The following is a 23,113-nucleotide window of genomic DNA, read 5'->3' as shown; positions in this document are numbered from 1 at the left end:
AGGGTGGGGGGGACAGTCCCCAGCCGTGGGGCAGGGTGGGGGGACTCGTCCTGTCGGGATCTGTGCGGGTCCGGGAGAGCGCAGCGGGTCAGGGGGGACCCCGGACGTGGGGCACGGGGGGGACGGTCCCCAGCCGTGGGGCAGAGATAGGGACCGGCCATTGGGCACAGGGTGGGGGGACTCGTCCTGTCGGGATCTGTGGGGTCCGGGAGAGCACAGCGGGTCAGGGGGGACCCCGGCCGTGGGGCACAGGGAGGGGACGGTCCCCAGCCGTGGGGCACAGTGGGGGGACGGTCCCCAGCTGTGGGGCAGGGTGGGGGGACAGTCCCCAGCCGTGGGGCAGGGTGGGGGGACTCGTCCTGTCGGGGTCTGTGGGGTCCGGGAGAGCACATCGGGGTCAGGGGGGACCCCGGCCGTGGGGCACGGGGGGAACGGTCCCCAGCCGTGGGGAGGGTGGGGGGACTCGTCCTGTCGGGATCTGTGCGGGTACCAGGAGAGCACATCGGGGTCAGGGGGGGACCCCAGCCGTGGGGCAGAGAGGGGTGATGGTCCCCAGCCGTGGGGAAAGGGGGGGGACAGTCCCCTCCATGGGGCAGAGGTTGAAGGTTGGGATTTGGGGCTGGGGAGAGGGATTTCAGCAAGGAGCAATGGCAGAGCCTTGCTGGGAGTGGGATCATCCCTGAGAGGGATGTCTGGGGTGGGATCAGTGGGGTGCAGACAGTGGGATCACCCCTCAGAGGGGGGCAGACAGTGGGATCATCCCTCAGTGGGATCAGTGGGGCACACATAGTGGGATCACCCCTCAGAGGGGTGCAGACAGTGGGATCATCCCTCAGTGGGATGTCTGGAGTGGGATCAGTGGGGTGCAGACAGTGGGATCACCCCTCAGTGGGGCGCACACAGTGGGATCACCCCTCAATGGGGTGCAGACAGTGGGATCACCCCTCAATGGGGTGCAGACAGTGGGATCATCCCCCAGTGGGATATCTGGAGTGGGATCAGTGGGGTGCAGACAGTGGGATCACCCCTCAGTGGGGTGCAGGGAGTGGGATCATCCCTCAGTGGGGCGCACACAGTGGGATCAGTGGGGCGCACACAGTGGGATCACCCCCCAGAGGGGTGCCCGGGGAAGGGGTGGGTGCCGGGTTCCTCGCCCTGCGGTGACAGCGCTGTCCCCGCTCCCGGACACGCAGCAGGAGCTGAGGGGGCAGCGGGGATGGAGGGGCCGGGGCTGCGGGGCCGGGGTCCCACCAAAGCCGCCACGATCGGAGCAAAACGGGAACGAAACAGCGCTGGGTGACTGAAACAGCACGGACGGGACATGGGACAGGGACACACGGGGGACACACGGACACGGCTCCGGAGCACGGACACACGGGGGACACACGGACACAGGACAGAGCGAAAAGAAAATGAAATCAGGCAGGGTGGGGGGAGGGTTGTGTGTGCAGGCACTGTGCTGGGGGGTGGGGCAGGCCCCCCATGCCCCCCCAGAGACCCCAGCGGGGCCTCGGTGCCCACCCTGCAGCCCCTGCTCACAGGGGCCAGCCCGGCCTGTGGGCACCAAGCCCGGGGTCACAGGGGGGTTCTGTCCCATGTCAGCCACTGCCGGGGCTCAGCCCAGCCCAGGGACACCAAACCCGGGATCTCCGGGATGCTCTGCCCATCCCAGCCCCTCCCGGGGCTCAGCCCAGCCCAGGGACACCAAACCCGGGGTCACAGGGGGGTTCTGTCCCACCCCAGCCCCTCCCGGGGCTCAGCCCAGCCCGGGCAGGCAGGGGAGGGCACAGGGGGACAGACAGAGGGTCCCAGGCGCAGAGTGGTGACGGGGACGTGTCCTTTCGCTCACAACTCATCCCGAGCACGCTGGGATCTGACTTCTAGGGAAGCTGCAGAGCCGAGGGATGCCTGGAAGTCCCTGCACGGTGCCAGCGCCTGGCGCCGCCTCGGTGCCCGCAGCCCCCGGCCCCTGCCCAGCCCCGTGCCCGCTGCAGGGCGGCTCCAGGCCCCAAAAAGCCCCTTTGGGGGGTCTCACACCCTCTGGGAGCCGCTGTCCCGGGCCCTGGAGCGCTGCCAGCCTGGCCCGAGGCCACGGGGCTGGCTGTGCCGCCGCTGGTGAATTTCGCAGCTCCTTCCGCGGGGCTCAGCCCCCCCGCTGCTCCCCTTTTAACCTTGATCCATAATTCATCTCCTGCTTGTCCCCGTGCCTTCCCTCCCCAGCTCTCGGTAAACAAATCACGGCGAGGTTTTCCCCCCTTTTTCCTTTTTTCGTTTTTTGTTTTTTTTTCCCTTTTCCTCAATTATCTATCAGCCCGGCAGATCGGTTTGATATCAAGCTGATAAGAAAGCGTTATCAGCGGGGCCACGGCCGTGACTCCCCCGCTCAAGGTCGCACGAGCAGCTTTGCCACCAGCCCAGCGGGGACATCACGCGCTCACGAGCGCCTCGGGGACATCCCGAAGCCTTCCCTCCTCCGAATCCAGCGGCGCAGCTCCGTCCCTCCCAGCTCTGCCACCGAATGTCACCTTGGCCGCGCTGTCCCCCCCTCCTCCCAGAAATGGAGCCGGAGATCCCAATCCTGTCCCTGTCCTGCTCTGCGGGTCCCCGGGGCACCAGGGAGGTCAGAGTGGCACCGGGGAGGTCATGGTGGCACTGGGGAGGTCAAGGTGGCACTGGGGAGGTCAGAGGGACACTGGGGAGGTCAAGGTGGCACTGGGGAGGTCAGAGGGACACTGGGGAGGTCAAGGTGGCACCAGGGAGGTCACAGTGACACCAGGGAGGTCAAGGTGGCACTGGGGAGGTCACAGTGACACCAGAGAGGTCAAGGTGGCACTGGGGAGGTCACGGTGACACCAGGGAGGTCACAGTGACACCAGAGAGGTCAAGGTGGCACTGGGGAGGTCACAGTGACACCGGGGAGGTCATGGTGGCGCTGGGGAGGTCAGAGTGACACCAGAGAGGTCATGGTGGCGCTGGGGAGGTCACAGTGGCACCAGGGAGGTCAGAGTGACACCAGGGAGGTCAGAGTGACACCAGGGAGGTCAAGGTGGCACTGGGGAGGTCAAGGTGGCACTGAGGAGGTTATGGTGGCATTGGGGAGGTCACAGCGATGCCGGGGAGGTCACGGTGGCACCAGGGAGATCACAGTGACACTGGGGAGGTCAGAGTGACACTGGGGAGGTCAAGATGGCACCAGGGAGGTCAGAGTGACACCAGGGAGGTCAAGGTGGCACTGGGGAGGTCACGGTGGCACTGGGGAGGTCACAGTGATACCAGGGAGGTCACGGTGGCACTGAGGAGGTTATGGTGGCACCAGGGAGGTCACGGTGATGCTGGGGAGATCACGGTGGCACTGGGGAGGTCACGGTGACACCGGGGAAGTCACAGTGGCACCTCCACCACACCAAACACCCCAGACTCCCCCGGGGAAAGCTGCCCGAGGGGACCCCGATGGCCGAGGGGAGGGCAGGGCATCGCCCCGGGCTCTCAGGGCTGCCGAATTCCAGCCCCGATGGGCAATCCCGCTGGGGCAGCTCGTCCTGAGCCCCCGGGATCCCCAGGAGCTGCCTGCCCCTCTCTCCGCTCCGTCACAGCCCCACAACGCGCGGTCCTCACTGCGAAATGCAAATCCGAGCTGGAAAACTCCTCCCTGCCTCGGCCGCTCTCCCCAGCTCCGGGAGCAGAAATTTGGGCAGGAGCTGCCCCCAGCGCCCGACACCCAGCGCAGCCACGGCCTCGGAGCCCTTGGAAAGCTCCGGAGCGCCCTCGGGAGCAGCCGGGAGCTGCTCGGGGTGGGGGACCGGACCCCGGGCCAGCCCCGCTGTGCTCCGAGCGCACCAAAGCCATCCCTGAGGAACGCCGGGTTTTGAGCGCCGCAGAACTCCCGGGTTTCTCCGTCCCACGGGAATTCTGCGGCCAGGGCGGGGATGAAGGCTCTCCCCGCCAGCCGCAGCTGCAGCAGCAGGAGCTGCAGCCCCTCTCCCTGCCGGAGCCGGAGGAAGCTGCAGGGACGGCGGTTTTGGGGCTGACAGAGGGGGTTTGTTCCCCCCAGCACCTCCCGGTGCCCGCTCCAGCCCCGCCGCAGCAGCGCCGGGCTGAGGCCGCGATCGCGGCTCCTTCCCGGCCCCTCCCGCCCGGCGATCAGCATGCAGCTCCCCGCACCCCGATTACACGCTCCGGGAGCGGAACGCGCCAGCTCCGCTCGCCCGCTCCGAGCGATGATCTGAACAGGGGCAGGGAGGAGCCGGAGCCCCTCACGGGCTCCTCCGGCCCTCGGAATGATCTGAACAGGGGCAGGGAGGAGCCGGAGCCCCTCACGGGCTCCTCTAGCCCCTGGGATGATCTGAACAGGGGCAGGGAGGAGCTGGAGCCCCTCACGGGCTCCTCCGGCCCCGGCTGCGCAGCATCCGCCGCCCGCTCCGTGCCCGGGATGCGCAGCCAGCGAGGATGAGGCGGCCCCGACCCCGCAACATCGCAAATGTGATCCGTGAACCCCTCCGGGGCGAGAGGAGGAAAAGTCGCCACAGCCACGCGCGCTGGCCTCGTGTCAGGCGCCCCTGCGCCCCAGAGACCCCATCCAGAGACGGCACCCGCAGCGGGCAGGGACGGTCCCGGTCCCGCAAGGAAACAGCCCGGGGAGCTCGCTTGGGAAAAGGAACCTGAGAGCCCTCAGGCTGAAGGAAAGGCTGTTAACCCTTCCCTCCTGGGGAGAATTCCACCTCAAATCCCCCACAAAGTTTTTTTCTCCTCCTCCTCCTGCAGCAGTTCAGGAATGCAGCGGCTCCCACACGGCCGCCGCAGATCCCTGGAAAGTGCTTCCCGAGGCCGCTTCCAAGTAGGTCACTGGGGTGGCAGAGCGCTGCCCGGAGCCCGCCCGCGCTGCCCAGCCCAGCCCAGCCCACGGGGACACCGCTCCGGGCCGTGTCCCCGCACGGGGACCGTCCCTCGCTTACCCGCGGGCGCAGCGCGGCTCCCACGGCGGCCGGGCAGCGGCTCCGGGGGCGCGGAGGGGGCAGCGCTCCGCTCGGCGGGGGCTGCGGGCGGCTCCTTGGCCGGGCGCAGGGCTCCCACCACGGCCAGGATGCCGCGGTAGATCCTGGCCAGCCCCTCTCCGAGCAGAGGGAGGTTGAGGGAACGCGGTTCTCTTTGCCGATTCATCCACCCATCGTCCCCACCTGCCAGCAGAGGTGTCACCGTGCCGGGGCCGGAGCCCCGGGCTGCTAGCAGGGCACGGCCATCGCGTCCTTCCCGGGAAAACAGCGATACCGGAGGCACCGGTTTGGGTGGAAATCTTCAGGAACGGCGCTGGCAGGAGCTCCTGAGAGACTGGGCAGGGAAAGGCCCCCGAAAACCGGAGCGGCTGCGGGATCCGGCTGGGATCCCCCCTTTAGCAGCGGCTCGGCGGGGTTTTATCATCCGGAGGAACGTCTCAAACCCAGTTTATTACTGCAGTCCCATAAATCTTCATCAGGCAGCGAAACCTCGCGCGGGTCGCGGCGAGCGATCAGCGGAGCGTGCAAAATCGCCCGAGAAGGCGCCGGCACAAAAAGGGGCGAGGGGAGGGGAGGCGGGGAGTGCATTTGGGGAGAGAGGCGGCCGGGAGGGGGGCAGCCCCTCGGAGCGCTGCGGCTCCCCCGCGCCCGGCCATTAGCGCGGCCGGAAGAGCGGGATGCTCCCGCTTCCTCCCGGAGGCTGCACTGCCGCACTGCCCGGCGCCCAGCGAGCCTGCCCGGCTCCCGGAGCCCTGCCCGGTGCTAACCCCTTCCGTGCCGCGCTGCCGGGGGTGGGAGGAGGCGTGGGGAGAGCGGGGGGAGCTCCTGCGCCGCGCGGTTTAACTCGTGCGGTGCTGCAGAGCCCTGCCAGAGCCGGGCCTGCGGGAAATCAGGGGAGTCTGGGGTGGTTTGAGGTGGGAAAATCAGCCAGATCCCATCCCTGCCATGGGCAGGGAGATTCCACCTGGCCAGGTGGTCCAGAGTCACCGGCCGAGCCACTGCTGTCCCCGTCCCTGGCTTGGCCACTATCGTGTCCACTCATTTTGGGATGGTCAAGCACCTTCCAGGACCCCCCCCCCCCCCCTCACACCCAAAAAGTGCTGGGAGCTGCCCAGATGCTCAAATTCTCCAAGCAAACCCATTCCCAGGAGCAGGGACAAGGCAGATGACCCTGGGGGACACCGGTGCCCCCACTCCTGCCACTGCCAGGTCCCCGACAGGGCCAGCCCTGGCCGGGTCTGGCCACTCGAAGGCAATTCCCAGGGAATTCCAGCCTTGGAGCTGCGGGAACGCCGGGAGCGGGGCGGACCCAGGGTCCATCCAGGACGGGAATGTGGGAGTGAGGGGACGGCAGGGTGTCCCTGTCCCTCTCACAGCCACACAGGAGCCAAAGCTGGCGGCGACCAGGATGAAAATTCCCCATCCGCCCCTCACTGCCGGGCTCAGGGAGCGGCCACCAAATCCCCTGGGAAGAGCCAGGTGACTCCAAGGCCACCCGCAGGGCACCATGAACACCCAGCAGGGGACAAACCTCCCGGGGATGTCCCCCGGGGCGCGGGAATTGTTCTCCCCCCTCATCCCCCCTTCCCAAGGATCCCCGCCGGGGCTCTGCGGGCTCCCTGCCGAGCCTTTCACTCCCAAATTCCAGTGGAACGGCGGAAAATTAAACACCCCCATTCCTCCACAAATACACAGTTCCACTGGGAACTTCCCAGACGGGACCCCACAGATCCCGCCCGGCTCTGGGCAGGGGCACCGTGCCCGCTCCCGGTGCCAGTCCGGATTCTCTGCGTGAAATCCTGGGATCCTGCCCGTTCCCAGCCCCGGGCGCCGCCTTCTCCCGCCCGCACCCCGCAGATTCCAGCCCGGAGCTGCGCCGGGACACGGAGCTCGGCCCCAGGCTGCGGCTCGGGGGGGCCCAGCTGGCATCGCCCCGCGGCACTGCCCTGCCAGGCGGCTCCTTCCCTCGGGAAGCGCCGAAGGCAGCCGATAAATCCCGCATGTCACTTGTCAGAACCCGAGGCGAAGGGAGAAATCCCATCTGGCCGGCCCTGGAAAAAGCAGCCGCCACTTTTTCCCACCTCGCTGGGTGTGATTGCGCCCACGCGCCCACATGGAGCCGGGAGACGAGTTCACCTCCCAAAATCCGGGGGACCCAGTGCCAAGGGAAGGGCCGGCACACCTGGATGCTCGCTTGGAGCCGTGCAGCAAGGAGCCAGCCAAGGGAAAGTGAGGGGCAGAGGGTGGGAAGGGCAAATTCCACCTGGGACAGCTGGGAAAATCTTCCCTTTGCCCTCGGAAAGCCAAGGGAAAATAAGGAGCAGAGGGAAGGGGAAATTCCAGCTGGGAGAGACGGGAAAATCTTCCCGCTGCCCTCAGCTCCGTGTCCGGCCGCTGATCCTGGAGCACGGAAAACATCCCTGCCCGAGAGGAGGAGGAGGAGGAGGATGGAGCCCTGCGTGCCCTGGCAAGGGTGACACCCTCGGCTGGCAGGGCTGGGGACGCGCCAGCAGCCTGGGGACACGGGATAAAAATAAAGGCGAGGCGAGGCGAGGCTGGCCAGCTCCTGGCGGCTCCCACAGAAGGAGCTTTGTGGCCCCGTCCCCACCCCCGCGGCACAGCCGGGGCCTGGCAGCTGCCATGGGAACGGCCCGGGGACCTCCCGGGCACAGGGAAACTGAGGCACGGAGGAGAGAGACACGGGTCCGGCTGCTGAGAGGGGAGGGGGCCAAAGCCGGGGTGGGAGCAGGCGGAAAACACAGTGGGAATGGAAAAGATTTTCCCAGGATTCTGGGTCCTGGCAGGCTCCGTGTGGGGCAGGCGAGGATGTGGGGCCGTGACTCAGCCCTGGGGCTGTCGGCTCGGCGGGGGAAGCAGAGCCAACTCCCCCTGGCCCGGGCTCCTCCTGGGACACTCTCAGGGATCCTGGGGCAGCTCCAGCTGCTCTGGGAATTCCATCCCAGCTCCTCCCCGCCTCACCAGGGAGGAATTCCTTCCCAAAATTCCATCCAAGCTTCCATGACAGGAGGAACGGGAAGGAGCAGCAGAAGGGACTGTGACCTCCCAGCCTGGCCTGTGGCCACCAGCAGCTGCCAGGGCGAAGCCCAGAGCCGGGCACGGGGCCCTTGGCATCCCAAATCCCGCTCCATGAGGGATAAATCCTCGCAGGGAAGCCAGGAGGGGAGGGCTCCACGCCAGGCCCATGGCGTTTCCCCCTTTGCCCCACAAGGCTGGATCCCCAGAGGGCTCAACGCCACCAGGGAGCACTCGGGGGGATTTTTCCTGGCTCAGAGGGTTCGGGACCACAGCAATCCCACAGCCACGCTCAGCCCAGCCCCATCCTTGGCGCAGGAGACCCAGCTCACCCAAATCTTGGCTCTGCCACCCCCACGATGGGCTCGGAGCCCACCCCGGAGCTCAGCAGCTCCATCCCCGGCACCGAGCCGTGATCCCGCAGCCTCCAGGCAGGATTTGGGCGGCACTGCCCCTCGGGGTGACTCCTGCTGGGAGCCGGGCCTGGGGAAGGCTGGGTGGGGGTCCGGGGGGGCTGGCGAGGCCGGGAATGCTCCCGGCGGGGGTGTGGAGAGCAGCCCCCATTTCTGGGCGCACAGGTAGCGCGTTGGTGCTTGGTCACCGCCTGCCGTGCCAGCCCGGTTAGTCACAGCTCGTTAAAAATCAGAAAAGCGGGGAAAAAAATATCTCAGAGCCTCGGCTGAGGCCTCCGAGATGCAGGAAAACGTGCTCAGGGATGGAAAACATGGGGTGAAATCCTGCAAGGATTCGCTGTCAGCCTGAGCAGCCACGGGACAGGGACGCGGCGGGGACATGTGACACATCCCGCGACCACAGGGCACGGGGACACCGAGCCGGTCCCCGGCGGGGCTGGCAGCGCATCCCACCTCGAGACGCTGCGGGTGACACGGGGACACGGCCAGCGCGCTGTGCCACCCCTCGGCCCGCTGAGCGCACCCTGCTGTCCCCTGCTGTCCCCTGCTGTCCCCTGCTGTCCCCTCCTGCCCTGCCGGGCACATCGGGGGCGCAGCCGCGTCCCCCCCGCCCGCCGCCTCCCACCAGCCGCAGCCAGAGCTGGCCAGGCAGCGGGGTTTAGTCAAGCAAAAGGAGGGCAGCAGCAGCTGCCTGCAGCCCTGCGCCTCCTCCTCCTCCTCCTCCTCCCTTCAGAGCCGGGCACGGCACAGCCCACGCCATCTGTGCCCACCTGTGAGGGGCTGGGACCACCCCCAGGCCACCCCAGAGGTCACCTGTGAGGGGCTGGGGCCATCCCCCAGCCCACACCATCCCTCAGCAGCTGGGCAGAGGCCACCTGTGTGGGACTGGGATCCTCAGGCCACCCCCGAGCCCACCTGTGGGGGGCTGGGACTGTCCCCAGGCTGGGCCTTCTGTCCCTTCCTGGGGCAGGACCCATCTGTGAGGGGCTGGGAACATTCCCAGGCCATTCCAGAGCCTCCTGTGAGGGTCTGAGACCACCCCCAGGCCACCCAGAGCCCACCTGTGAGGGGCTGGGACATTGCCCAGGCCACCCCAGAGCCCCCGGTGAGGGTCTGGGACCACCCCAGGCCACCCCAGAGCCCCCGGTGAGGGTCTGGGACCACCCCAGGCCACCCCAGAGCCCCCGGTGAGGGTCTGGGACCACCCCAGAGCCCCCGGTGAGGGTCTGGGACCACCCCAGGCCACCCCAGAGCCCCCGGTGAGGGTCTGGGACCACCCCAGGCCACCCCAGAGCCCCCGGTGAGGGTCTGGGACCACCCCATCCACCGCACCCATCTCTCCCAGGGCACAGCTCACCCCCGGCGCCTGCAGACCCTGCACCCCCCCCGTCCCCGGGTCCCCCCGGTCCGTACCCACGAGCAGCGCTGGCAGCCGGTGGTCCCTGGGCTCGCTGGCTCTGCCCGGCTCCCGCAGCCTGGCCGCGGCTCGGGGGGAGGCTCCGGGGGGCTGCTTTGCCCAGCGGGGCAGCATCGCGGGGGGAGCGGCAGGCGGCTCGGCTCGGAGCGCGGCTCGCCGATCTGCGCGACAAACACGCGCGGCTCATCGCATCGCCTTAACCCGGGCCGGGCACGGGCTCGCCGATCATTCTGGCGTTTAAAGCCGCTCTCCGGGCCCGGCGGGGTCGGCTCTGAGCAGCCGGGTCGGGCGGCGCTGGCTGCCGGTGCCGGTTGAGCGCGGGGTGGGCTCGTCACCGAGCGAGGGGAGGGTGGCACCGACCTGATCGCGCAGCTCTGACCTCGCAGGCGTGCGGCGGCTGTCACCTCGCATCCAGCGCCGCCACCGCCGCCTCAAACCCAGCGCCGCCGCCTCACATCCAGCGCCGAGCGCTCCGCGCCGGGGAGCGCAGCCGCAGCGAGGCCGGGCTGCTGCCGAGCGCTCCCCGCTGCCGTCCCCGCGCTACCGAGCGGCTCCAGGGCCGCCTCCACGGCCCGCATTCCCCGCTCCCGCTGCTCTGCCGGCTCCCATCCCTTCCCCTCACATCCTGGCCCTGCCCTGGCAACTTCCCCCCGGGTTTGTCCCTCCGCTCGCTCCGCTGGGCGCGGACGGTTCTTTCTCTGTGTTTTCCGCCGTTCCCGAGCTCCCTGCGGGTTCCCCGGGGACTTTTTTTCTCCCCCTCCTTCCCCTGGAAATGTCAGCGTGCCCCCTCAAACGCATCACATGGGCCGGGCAGTGCCGGCAGCCGGGCAGTGCCATCAGCGCCCGGATTGTCGCTCTGTGTCCCCCCGTGTCCCTGCCGGTGACACTCCCGGCGCTCTGCCCGTGCTGCCACCAGCCCCAGGAGCCAGCCCCGAGGGTCCAGCGAACCAGGATGTCCCTGAGGATGGCACTGAGCTGCCCACCCTGGGCACTGCCACCCCGAAAGGTCCCCACTGTCAGCCCGCGGCTGATCCCTAGGGGAGCTCCGGGAAGGAATTCCAGCTGTTTTCCGGATTTGTCCCCAGAGGTTTCTGGGTTTGTCCCCAGAGGTTTTTGGGGTTTGTCCCCAGAGGTTTTCGGGGTTTGTCCCCAGAGGTTTTTGGGGTTTGTCCCCAGAAGTTTTCCGGGTTTGTCCCCAGAGGTTTTCAGGGTTTGTCCCCAGAGGTTTTCAGGGTTTGTCCCCAGAGGTTTTCGGGGTTTGTCCCCAGAGGTTTTCCAGGTTTGTCCCCAGAGGTTTTGGGGTCTGTCCCCAGGACACGGCGCTGGTCGCTGCAGGCAGGGTCAGGCCCCAACCTCCACGGACGGAATTGAGCATTACCAACATTCCCAGGTGAGGGACGATCCCGAAGGAAGGAGGAGCAGTGAACACCTGAGGGGCGCAGCCCGCTCCTCCCAAACCATGAAACCATCCCTGTCCCCCCATTTTGGGGGGTTTCGCACGGTGCCACCCCCAGGGTTCTGGGGAGATGCTGCCCCAGCCAAAGGGACCCCAAGCCCAACCTCGCCCCACCCCACAGGGCTGTGACCCCCCCAGGCTCATTTCCATCCAAATGCTGATGCCACAGAAGTAAAAATCTTTGAATTTTGGGACCAATGAGGCTGGAAAAGCCCTCCAAGCATTTCCCCAGTGCTGATGTGTCCCTGTGTCCCCAGGAGCCACCTCCACGTGGCCTTTAACCCCTGCAGGGATGGTGACTCCACACCTCCCCGGGCAGCTCAGATGGCTCCAGGTGGGAAGAGCTGAGAATTCAGGAATGCTCACACCCCCCTGGATTTTCCCCGATGTTTGACTCTGGGGAAACTGAGGCAGGGATGGAGCAGGGCCAGGAGCGCTCCCAGTTCCCAGCCCGGGGCAAGAAGGGAGAAACTCCAGCGCCCGGAGCTCCTCTTGGAGCCCCTCCAGGCTCCCCAGCAGCCGCAGCCGTGAGTCACAGCTGGCACCGGCGGCGCTCACGACACCAGGAACCTTCCCAAAAAATTCCCTCTCCTCGCAGCTGAGCGCTCTGGGCCCGCTCCCGCACCCCACACGCACCGCGGGGCATTTCCCCCCCTTCTCTCCCTCTCCCTGGGGCCCAGGAATCTTTCCCTGCATGTTTATTATATCTGATATTATCCACGTGAGGAGGGTTCCTGCCCGGAGGAGAGAGGGGAATTGCTCCGAAAATAAAGGGGAAAAAAGCTCGGATGCACAAATGGAGAGGAGAGGTGAGCAAGGACACGCAGCAGGGCAGGGACAGGGACAGGGACAGGGATGGGACAGGGACAGGGACAGGGATGGGACAGGGACAGGGATGGGACAGGGACAGGGATGGGACAGGGACAGGGATGTGACAGGGACAGGGACAGGGACAGGGACAGGGACAGGGACAGGGATGGGACAGGGATGGGACAGGGACAGGACAGGGACAGGGATGTGACAGGGATGGGACAGGGATGTGACAGGGACAGGGACAGGGATGGGACAGGGACAGGGACAGGGACAGGGACAGGGACAGGGATGGGACAGGGATGGGACAGGGACAGGGATGTGACAGGGATGGGACAGGGACAGGGACAGGGATGGGACAGGGACAGGGACAGGGATGTGACAGGGACAGGGACAGGGATGGGACAGGGACAAGGATGGGACAGGGACAGGGACAGGGACAGGGACAGGGATGTGACAGGGACAGGGACAGGGATGGGACAGGGACAAGGATGGGACAGGGACAGGGACAGGGATGTGACAGGGACAGGGATGGGACAGGGACAGGGACAGGGATGGGACAGGGACAGGGACAGGGATGTGACAGGGATGTGACAGGGATGGGGTTTAATCCAGAGCTTTATTTCAGATCTCTGAATATGGTAACAGCCACAGCAGAATCCCGGCCCATGGTCCCAGGTCCTTTTAAGCCCAGGGGGAGGGGGAAGGGCCAGGACAGGTGAGCTGCCAACCAGGTGGGAGAGGGCGAGTCTCAGGGGACAATGACACTTAGACAGGCCAATGGCCCAGGGCTGAGAAGCGTCTATTGAACTTCTGCCAATCCCACCCTTGCTGGAATGTTAAACTTGAGGGACATCACTTAGGAAGAGGCAAGGGGAGGGGAACAGAGAAGGTATTGCTACCTGGGAAAGGATTGGGGAGTCTAAAACAGGAAATTACAACACACTGCAACAGTCACGGACTGGGATTGGGGTGGGAACAGCAGGAGAGTCACGGATCGGATCGGGATTGGGGTGGGAACAGTCACAGACCGGGATTGGGGTGGGAACAGTCACAGACCGGGATTGGGGTGGGAACAGTCACGGACTGGGATTGGGGTGGGAACAGCGGGACAGCCATGGATGGATCAGGGTTGGAGTGGGGACAGTCATGGACTGGGGCTGGGATGGGAACAGTCATGGATTGGGGCTGGGATGGGAACAGCGGGACAGCCATGGATGGATCAGGGTTGGAGTGGGGACAGTCACGGACTGGGATTGGGGTGGGAACAGTGGGACAGTCACAGACCGGGATTGGGGTGGGAACAGTGGGACAGTCACAGACTGGGATTGGGGTGGGAACAGCGGGAGAGTCACGGATCGGGATTGGGGTGGGAACAGTGGGACAGCCATGGATGGATCAGGGTTGGGGTGGGAACAGTGGGACAGCCATGGATGGATCAGGGTTGGAATGGGGACAGTCACAGACTGGGGCTGGGGTGGGAACAGCGGGACAGTCACAGACCAGGATTGGGGTGGGAACAGTCACGGATTGGGGCTGGGAACAGTCACAGACTGGGATTGGGGTGGGAACAGTGGGACAGTCACAGACTGGGGCTGGGGTGGGAACAGTGGGACAGTCACAGACCAGGATTGGGGTGGGAACAGTGGGACAGTCACAGACCGGGATTGGGGTGGGAACAGTGGGACAGTCACAGACCGGGATTGGGGTGGGAACAGTGGGACAGTCACAGACCGGGATTGGGGTGGGAACAGTGGGACAGTCACGGCCCAGGAATGCGGGCGCCCTCCCGGAGCTGGCACACACAGCGGGGCTTTGTGCCCTCGCCCAGTCTATCGAGCAATATCTGCACAGGCGGTGCCCTCACGGTGGCACAGAGGGGCCTTTGTGTCACCAGCACGGCCACCAGAGATGGGGACAAACAGAGCGCTGGAGGGGGAGGATCGGGATGGCACAGAGGGACAGAGGGGTCACCCAGGAGGGCAGGGACACTGGGGCAAAGCTCGGCCCAGGGTTGGATCAGCCTGGGCTTAGGGCAGGGCAGGGGTGCCAGGTGGGGATGGATGTGCCCAGGGGTGGTGCCAGGTGGGGATGGATGTGCCCTTGGGCAGTGCCAGGTGGGGATGGATGTGCCCAGGGGTGGTGCCAGGTGGGGATGGATGTGCCCAGGTGCAGTGCCAGGTGGGGATGGATGTGCCCAGGGGTGGTGCCAGGTGGGGATGGATGTGCCCAGGTGCAGTGCCAGGTGGGGATGGATGTGCCCAGGGGTGGTGCCAGGTGGGGATGGATGTGCCCAGGTGCAGTGCCAGGTGGGGATGGATGTGCCCAGGGGCAGTTCCAGGTGGGGATGGATGTGCCCAGGTGCAGTGCCAGGTGGGGATGGATGTGCCCCATTCTCTTGGGCAGTTCCAGGTGGGGATGGATGTGCCTCTGCCATGGATACTGGTTCCAATGGGGAGGGATGTGCCCATTCCCTTGGGGGGTGCCATGTCAGAGCCTGGTCAGGAAGCACATTCCCAAATCCCCAAATCCCCAAATCCCCAAATTCCCAAATAATTCCCCCGCTCCTTGCACCACAGCCCCAATCCCTGCGCTGTGCCCTGAGGCAGGGGTGGCAGCGCCGGGGCCACAGGGACAGTGACAGCGGCACAGGGAGGACACACCAGACCCAACCCCAACCCTCGGGGGGGTCTCGAATGAGCAAAAACCCCTCACCAGGCGGACGGAAAAACCTTTTCCACTCTGGGGCTGCGAGTGCCAGTGCGGAATCGGATCGGGAAGAAACCGAGCTAAGCAGCGAAAAAAGCCCTGAAAGACCTCTTGGCACGGCACGGCTCCGAGCCTTTCACAGCTGAAGGGCCCGGAAATGCAGCTCCTGATCAAACCCAGCCAAGTGACGGCTGCTGAGTTCTCAAATCACACCAAAAACTCCTCAAAGCCCCAGCAGAAGCAGCCGGAGGTGTGGCGGGGACGGCTCAGCCTGCTCGGATCCGCGGGCAACATCTGCGGAGCCTGGCATCGCCCTCGGCGCTGGCAGCGCCCGCCCGGGAGCTGCCAAGCGCTGCCAGGTGGAGCCGAGGGAATTTTGGCACCCGCGGGTCCCCTCCAGCCTCCCACGGCCCTCTCATCCCAAGCTGTTCCCGCGGCCGCCCCGGCACCCTCTGGAGCAGCCGGTGCGTTTGGGGTTCTGCTCCCCAGCTGGCGGCAGGGCCCAGCCCCTCCTGGAGAAGCGAGAATTTGTTCCCCGGAGCCGAGCGGGGCCTGGCACGGCCTCCCGGGGCTGCAGCGACACCTCCGGGGCCCGGCTGGCGCCCGGCGCGCCCGGCGCCCACCGCCCTGGCGCGGCCCCAAATCCCGCTGCTCCAGAACCTTTTCCTGCTTCCTTTGCTCACTTCGCACAGATCGGCCGCAGGATCGGGAGACGAGCCCGGTTCTGCCTTAAAATATCCCAAAAATCCACCCGCGGGAGGGGGAAGGGGAAGGACGAGCGCCAGGAGCAGGACCCGGGCCAGGAGAGCCCCGACCTGGGGAGAGGGGAGAGGGAAAAGCCTCGGCAGGGGCAGCGCTGGGGTTGGGGGGCACAAATCCTCTCCTCACGGAGCTTTGGGATCGTTGGGAGGATCCCAAGAGGGGTTGGGATGGAGGGAACCCCGAGGTTCAGCTCCTGCCATGGTCGGGGAGGTCTCCCACCGTCCCAGGATGCTCCGACCTGGCCCTGGACACTTCCAGGGATGGGGCAGCTGCAGATTTTTATCCCCTTTTTGTGCAGGAAGATCCCAAAATGCCACAGGAGAGGTCTCAAACCTCCTGGCTGTGCCACTGCCAGGCTGTCCCTGCTCCCAGGGGACAATCTGCAGGGTGGGATAAATCCAGGGGGTCACTCCGACCCCTGGGGCCATCCCGCTCCAGGAATGCTGCTGGAGACCCAAACCTCACCTGGCTTGAAAAATTCCATTTATTTCTTCTGGATTCAACCATTTCCAAAGCCCCACACCCCTGGAAAAGCCCCGGGATCACTGGGGCTTTGGAAATGGTTAAATCCAGAGGAAATAAACAGAATTTTTTAAGCCAGGTGAGGTCTGGCTCTCCAGCTCCATTCCCTGGGGACCCCCCAGCAGCTCCCACCTCACCCGGGGGTCTCTGCTCTTCCTCCACAGACAGCCCCGGGATTTCAGTCGAGTCCGGAGCTGCGGCCGGTGCCAAAATCCGCGGTTAAATCAGCATTTCCCGACCTCCCCGTTTATATCCCCGCGCTCTTTGCCCGTTTGGAAACGGCAGGAGGGAGCGGTTTAAAGGCATCCGAGAGCAATTCTTAAATTAACGATTTGCAAATGGCTTAATTGAGGTCCTGGTCTGGCTCGTTGCAGCGGAGAGGTTCTGAATCATTGCTATTTGTTGGGGTTTATTGCGAATTTCAGGCCCTGGGCTCCGATAAAAGCTTTAAAACCTCGCCTAGGGCTGGGAGTTGTGGCTTAAACTGGGCTGGGAGTTGTGGCTTAAACTGGGCACGGCCGGATGGAGGTGAGGAAACAGGAACTGGGGGAAAAGCAGGAGAGGGAAGCAGGAAAGGAGGGAGTTGGGGGATGCTCGCAGCCCTCCTGGGGAACTTCTGTGGCTTTGTCTAAGGATTTTGCACTGATAAAAATAAAATTTGGGGTGTTTGGAGGGAGGGGAGCTCAGGATGAGGGATCCCTGCTGAGAGGGGGGGTTTGGGGTTTTAGGGTGAAAGGGAGTTTGGACAGGGCTCGGAGCAGCCGGGAGGGTGGGAGGGGGCTCTGCCCACGGCAGGGGTGGGAATGGGGGGGCTTGCTCATCCTTGGCAGCCCAAATCCTTCTGGGATCCCAGAACTTGATGGATCCGGGGATGGCAGATGGAGAAATGGACTCGGGAGCGGATTTTGGGTGGGGAGGGGCTGGGGTGGAATTCCCAGAGCAGCCGTGGCTGCCCCGGGATCCCCAAAGTGCCCAAGGCCAGGCTGGACAGGGCTGGGAGCCCCTGGGACAGTGGGAGGTGTCCCTGCCTGGTGGGATTGAAGGTCCTTCCATCCCAAACCATTCCCTGAGCCCACAGAGATCCCATAAAGATCCCATGACGATCCCATTGCCCACCAACACCGCACATCCCGGGCTGCTCTCACACCTTCCCGAAAATTCATCTCCCGGCAGGGGAGGAGGGGTGGAAGCACTGGGAGGGGCTGGAAGGGACCAGGAGGGGCTGGAAGGGACCAGGAAATGCTGGAAGGAACTGGAAATGCTGGAAGGAACTGGAAAGAGGTGCCAGGAGGGGCTGGAGAGCACCGGGAAGGGCTGGAGAGCACCGGGAAGGGCTGGATGAGCCTGGGAAGGACCGGGAAGGAGCCAGGAAGGGATGGAAGGAGCCAGGAAGGGATGGAAGGAGCTTGGAAGGGATGGAAGGAGCCAGGAAGGGATGGAAGGAGCCAGGAAGGGATGGAAGGAGCCGGGAAGGGATGGAAGGAGCCGGGAAGGGATGGAAGGAGCCGGGAAGGGATGGAAGGAACCAGGAAGGGATGGAAGGAACCAGGAAGGGATGGAAGGAACCAGGAAGGGATGGAAGGAACCAGGAAGGGATGAAAGGAGCCAGGAATGGCTGGAGGGCTCCGGTGAGGGCTGGGAGCCCTCTCAGGCAGCCACGGCCGCTCCTGTCTGCTCCAGCTCCTCTGCCGGCGCTCTAATTGCGGCACATCAGACGGTAATTATAGGTGCAGTAATTATAGGTACAGCTCTGACGCTGCAGCCGTCAGGCGGCTCTGGCAGGAGCAGCCGCGGCCGCATCCTCTCCCCCCGCTCCCGGCGCTATTTTGGGGAGCTCTCGGCGCTGCCCCGGCCCCCGGACACCTGCTCATCCCTCAGGGCGAGAGCCGGCCCCATCCCGCTCTCCCTCCGGGATGGAGAAGCGGCTCCAGGCCGCCGATCCCGGGGAATTTCCACCGGGAATCGTTTCCACCCGGGGGTTTTTGCTGGGGAATTAATTTCACCTCGCCCTGCGCTTCTCCTGGGGTGGATCACCTGTGGATGCACCCCAGAATTCCCAGGGGGAAGGGTTTGGAGCTTCTGCAGCAACGGTGGCCAGGAGGAAACCGGGGCCAGGAGCCAGCCAGGGAACGGGGAGCTCAGACAGCTCCAGGGAGGAGGAGGGTGAGGAGGATGGGGAGAAGGAGGAGGAAGAGCAGAATGGAGAGAAGAAGGATGAGGATGATGAGGATAAGGAGGAGGATGAGGATAAGGAGGAGGATGAGGATAAGGAGGAGGATGAGGTGGATGAGGATGAGGAGGATGAAGATGCCACTGATTGTGCCCCGATTTTACAGGAGGGGGAGGAAGGTGCCCATGGGGGAGGAGCAATAATAGCAATTGTAATTGGATAATTGTAATTAAAAGGCAAACGGTGTCTGGGAACAGGAGAGGGCAGCGGGGACCGGGGCATGGGGACATCTCCCTGCCCCACAGGGATGGGGACAAGGTTCCTCTGTCCCACGGGGTTGGGGACAGCACTTTCCTTTCTCCCAGTGGGATGGGGACAATCCTTTCCCTGTCCCACGGGGTTGGGGACAACCTGTCCCTATGGGATGGGGACATTTCCCCTGTCCCACGGGTCCCTTCCCCTGTGCCCTGCTCTGGGACACCTGCGGCCACCACCCCTTCCCCTGGGAAGCCACAAGCATTCCCACCAATCCCACACAGAATTCCTGGCTCATCCCATCCCAGCCGCCTCCTGTCACCCTCAGCAGGACTTTGGTGACAAAACCCGAGGACTTTTGGGGACAAAAGCCACCTCCCCCCCTCCCTGGCCGCTCCGGGGTTTTTCCGGGCCGGAACGCCGGGATGAAAGCGGCGCCGGTTTCCTCCAGGTGTTCGCAACCCTCCGGAGGGGTCAGGAGGCACTCGGGGCCGGGAGACAAAGCTCATTAATGTCCCCATTAGCGGTGGCCTCGCCGGCGCTGTCACCTCCGCCAGGACGCGGCGGCGCTTTCATCCCCCCAGACAGAGGCGGAAAAGCAGACGGGAGGCAGGGAAAATGTTCCAAAGGGTCCCAAAAGTGTTTGGTTTGGTTTTTTTCCCCATAATTCTCGCTCCTGATCCCGCATCGACGTCCCTCGGGATGTCACCCTGGCGCCCGTGACTCGGGAGATGCCACCGAGGGTTTGTGGGCCCTGGTTCGGGGCTGGGGGGGGGAAGAGGGGTGGGGAAGGGCTTTCCTGGTTGGAAAAGATTCCCCAAATCCCAGAAATCCTACAAATTCTCTGCCGTGCTTCCTTGTGCTGGGTTTGACACCTCCAGGAGCTGCCTGAGCCATTCAACCACTGGATCCCAAAGGATTGCCTCTGAATCCCAAAAAACCATCGCCACCGAATCCCAAAGAATCACCACTGAATCCCAAAAAGCCATCAGCACCGAATCCCAAAGAATCACCACCGAATCCCAAAAAAATCACCGTTGAATCCCAAAGAATCACCACTGAATCCCAAAGAAGCACCATCCCTCAATCCCCCCAAAAATAACAACTGAATCCCCCCAAAAACTCCTGTTGAATCCCAAAGAAGCAGCACCGCTGAATTCCAAAATAAATCACTGTTGAATCCCAAAAAACGCAGCCACTGAATCCCAAAAACCCATCACCACCGAATCCCAAAGACAATCCCAACTGAATCCTGAAAAAAGGTGGAGCGCCCAGGATCCTTTTGGGATCACCAGGGATCCCTCCAGGAGCACCAGGAACCCTTTTAGGAACACCGAGGACCCTCCAGGACCACAAAACTCCGCAAATCCATCCTGTCCTCCACCAAAAGTTCGGGAAGCGACACCTCAACCATGGATACTGACCAAAATCCAGGCAGGACCCTCCTCAAAACATCCCAAAATCCAGGCAGGACCCTCTAAGGCATCCCAAAAATTGGGTGGGACCCTTTAAACCATCCCAAAAATTGGGTGGGACCCTTTAAACCATCCCAAAAATTGGGTGGGACCCTTTAAACCATCCCAAAATTTGGGCTGCGGGTGCTGCCCTCACCCACCACGGGCCGGGCTCTGGGGAGAAGGGCAGGGAAAGAGTGAAAATCATGGAATTGCGGGAAATCCAGGGAAAAGGGGAGGACGCTGTTGGCCCCTGGTACTGACCTGGAGACTTTAAACAAAGGGAACACAGTCCTGGCTTCTTCCCGCCCGCAATTCCATGGAGCCCTGGGTAGGGACAGCAAAGGAGGACATTCATGAATTTGGGAAATTCCAGCCGGGAATTTTTATTAATTTTGTTGGGTTTTGGTTGGTTTTTCCCCGCCCCGCCCCCCCCCCGCCCAGAATTTGGATAGGGAGAAAGAAAGAAATGAACCAGAACGAGCAAAACACAGAGAAAAAACCCGAAATGAAAGAGTGGCGGGAAAGGGGCGACCAGGACAGGGCGAGAGGGGACACGGACCCCACAAAAATCCCTTTTTCTGCCAGGAATAGGGTGGGGAAGGGATCCGTGACCTTTCCTGCACCCCAAAACCCCCCCGGAGGACAAACACCTGGCCGAGCCCTTTCATCCACATTTCCCAGGGTTTCTGGGGCAGTTTCACCCCAAAAAAGAGGGGTTTTGGGGGCTCCTGGCCATGGATCCGAAATCGGGAGGAATTTCACGGCCGCTGAGAGAAAATCATCTCCGAGGCGTGAGAAAAGCAGGGAGACAAAAAAGCCAATAAAAACCATGGAATGTCAGCGGAAAATCCTCTGGAAATTCGCTTTATTCCTTTGTTTTGATAATTGAGGAGGGGATGAATTATTTACGCCGCGTTTTGCAACCTGCCAGGAAAACCTGCGGGAATCTCCTTCCTCCCCCTCGTGACACCTGAGAGGTGAAAATTTGGGAATTTTAGGGGGAAAAGAGAAAGGAGGAGAACGAAGGGGGCTCCTCTGGTTTTCGAGGGAGAATGGAGCTCTCCAATCCCCTTGTTGGGATTTTGGAGGGAAGGGCGAGGCCGGGGGTGTTCCCAGCTTGGGTTCCCACCTGGAATCGGGAATTCCCAGATGGAACCATGAATAATTCCCAGATGGAACGATGAATTCCCAGATGGAATGATGAATTCCCAACTGGGATCCTGAATTCCCAACTGGAATTGTGAATTCCTGACTGGAATTGTGAATTCTTGACTGGAAATTGTGAATTTCCAGATGGAATGGTGAATTCCCAACTGAGATCCTGAATTCCCGACTGGAATCATGAATTCCTGACTGGGATCATGAATTCCTGACTGGGATCGTGAACTCCCAACTGGGATCGTGAATTCCCAGCTGGAACCGTGAATTCCCAACTGGGATCATGAATTCCCAACTGGGATCCTGAATTCCCCACTGGGATCATGAATTCCTGACTGGAATACTGAATTCCCAGCTGGAATTCCAAAGCCTGGAATTCCCAGGCTCTGATCTCGGCCTCACCTGCGCGACCTCGGGGCTGGGACCTGCCCTGGGAACACCCAGGTTTCCCAAAGTTTGGGTGGAAGGGAGATAAAAGCTGGGAAAAGCTCCCAATTTTCACTCTCCCGAGTTATTTTTCCGGGGATGGGACAGCCAAAAATTCCCTCAAATTCCGGGAATGCGACCCCAGGGAGAATCCATCCTGCCCAAGCTCCCTGCATGCGCCAATTCCCGGGATTCTGCAGGGAATTTCATGGGATCCTGAGCTGAGGAGGAGCCCAGAGCCCACCCGAGACCCTCGGGGGTGGGGACGGGGCTGTGTCACCTGGGGGGACAAAGGGGAGGCGGGGATGGATTGGGAGATTCCCGGGGCTCGGCAGGCGGGAGGAGGAGGAGGAGGAGGAGGAGGAGGAGGAGGGCAGGGAAGGCTCCATCGCGGCGTCCTTGAGAGTCCTTTGGAGGCGCACGCGGCTCGGGAAGGGCTGAAAATCCCCGAGCGCTCCGGGATTGGACGGCCGGGACCGCGGGGAGGGACGGGGCAGGAGCGGGGAAGGACCGGGGGACAGCGCCACACCGGACAGACTGACAGGACCTGGGGACAGCGCCACACCGGACAGACTGACAGGACCTGGGGACAGCGCCACACCGGACAGACTGACAGGACCTGGGGACAGTGCCACACCCTGACAGGACCAGTTTGGGGCTGGGATTCAGCTCCCACATTTCCCAGTCTGGGGCTGGGATGCAGCTCCCACCTTTCCCAGTTTGGGGCTGAGATGCAGCTCCCACCTTTCCCAGTTTGGGGCTGGGATGCAGCTCCCACATTTCCCAGTTTGGGGCGGGGATGCAGCTCCCACCTTTCCCAGTTTGGGGCTGGGATGCAGCTCCCACCTTTCCCAGTTTGGGGCTGGGATGCAGCTCCCACCTTTCCCAGTTTGGGGCTGGGATGCAGCTCCCACCTTTCCCAGTTTGGGGCTGAGATTTATCTCCCACATTTCCCAGTTTGGGGCGGGGATGCAGCTCCCACCTTTCCCAGTTTGGGGCTGGGATTCAGCTCCCACATTTCCCAGTCTGGGGCTGGGATGCAGCTCCCACCTTTCCCAGTCTGGGGCTGGGATGCAGCTCCCACATTTCCCAGTTTGCAGCTGGGATGCAGCTCCCACCTTTCCCAGTCTGGGGCTGGGATGCAGCTCCCACATTTCCCAGTTTGGGGCTGGGATTTATCTCCCACCTTTCCCAGTCTGGGGCTGGGATGCAGCTCCCACCTTTCCCAGTTTGGGGCTGAGATGCAGCTCCCACATTTCCCAGTTTGGGGCTGGGATGCAGCTCCCACAATTCCCAGTTTGGGGCTGGGATGCAGCTCCCACCTTTCCCAGTCTGGGGCTGGGATGCAGCTCCCACCTTTCCCAGTTTGGGGCTGGGATGCAGCTCCCACCTTTCCCAGTTTGGGGCTGGGATTTATCTCCCACCTTTCCCAGTTTGGGGCTGGGATTTATCTCCCACCTTTCCCAGTTTGGGGCGGGGATGCAGCTCCCACAATTCCCAGTTTGGGGCTGGGATGCCGCTCCCACATTTCCCA

This window comes from Fringilla coelebs, assembly GCF_963513975.1.
Source record: "Fringilla coelebs genome assembly, chromosome: 27".
Taxonomy (NCBI): Eukaryota; Metazoa; Chordata; class Aves; order Passeriformes; family Fringillidae; genus Fringilla; species Fringilla coelebs.
This window is presented reverse-complemented; position numbering follows the sequence as displayed.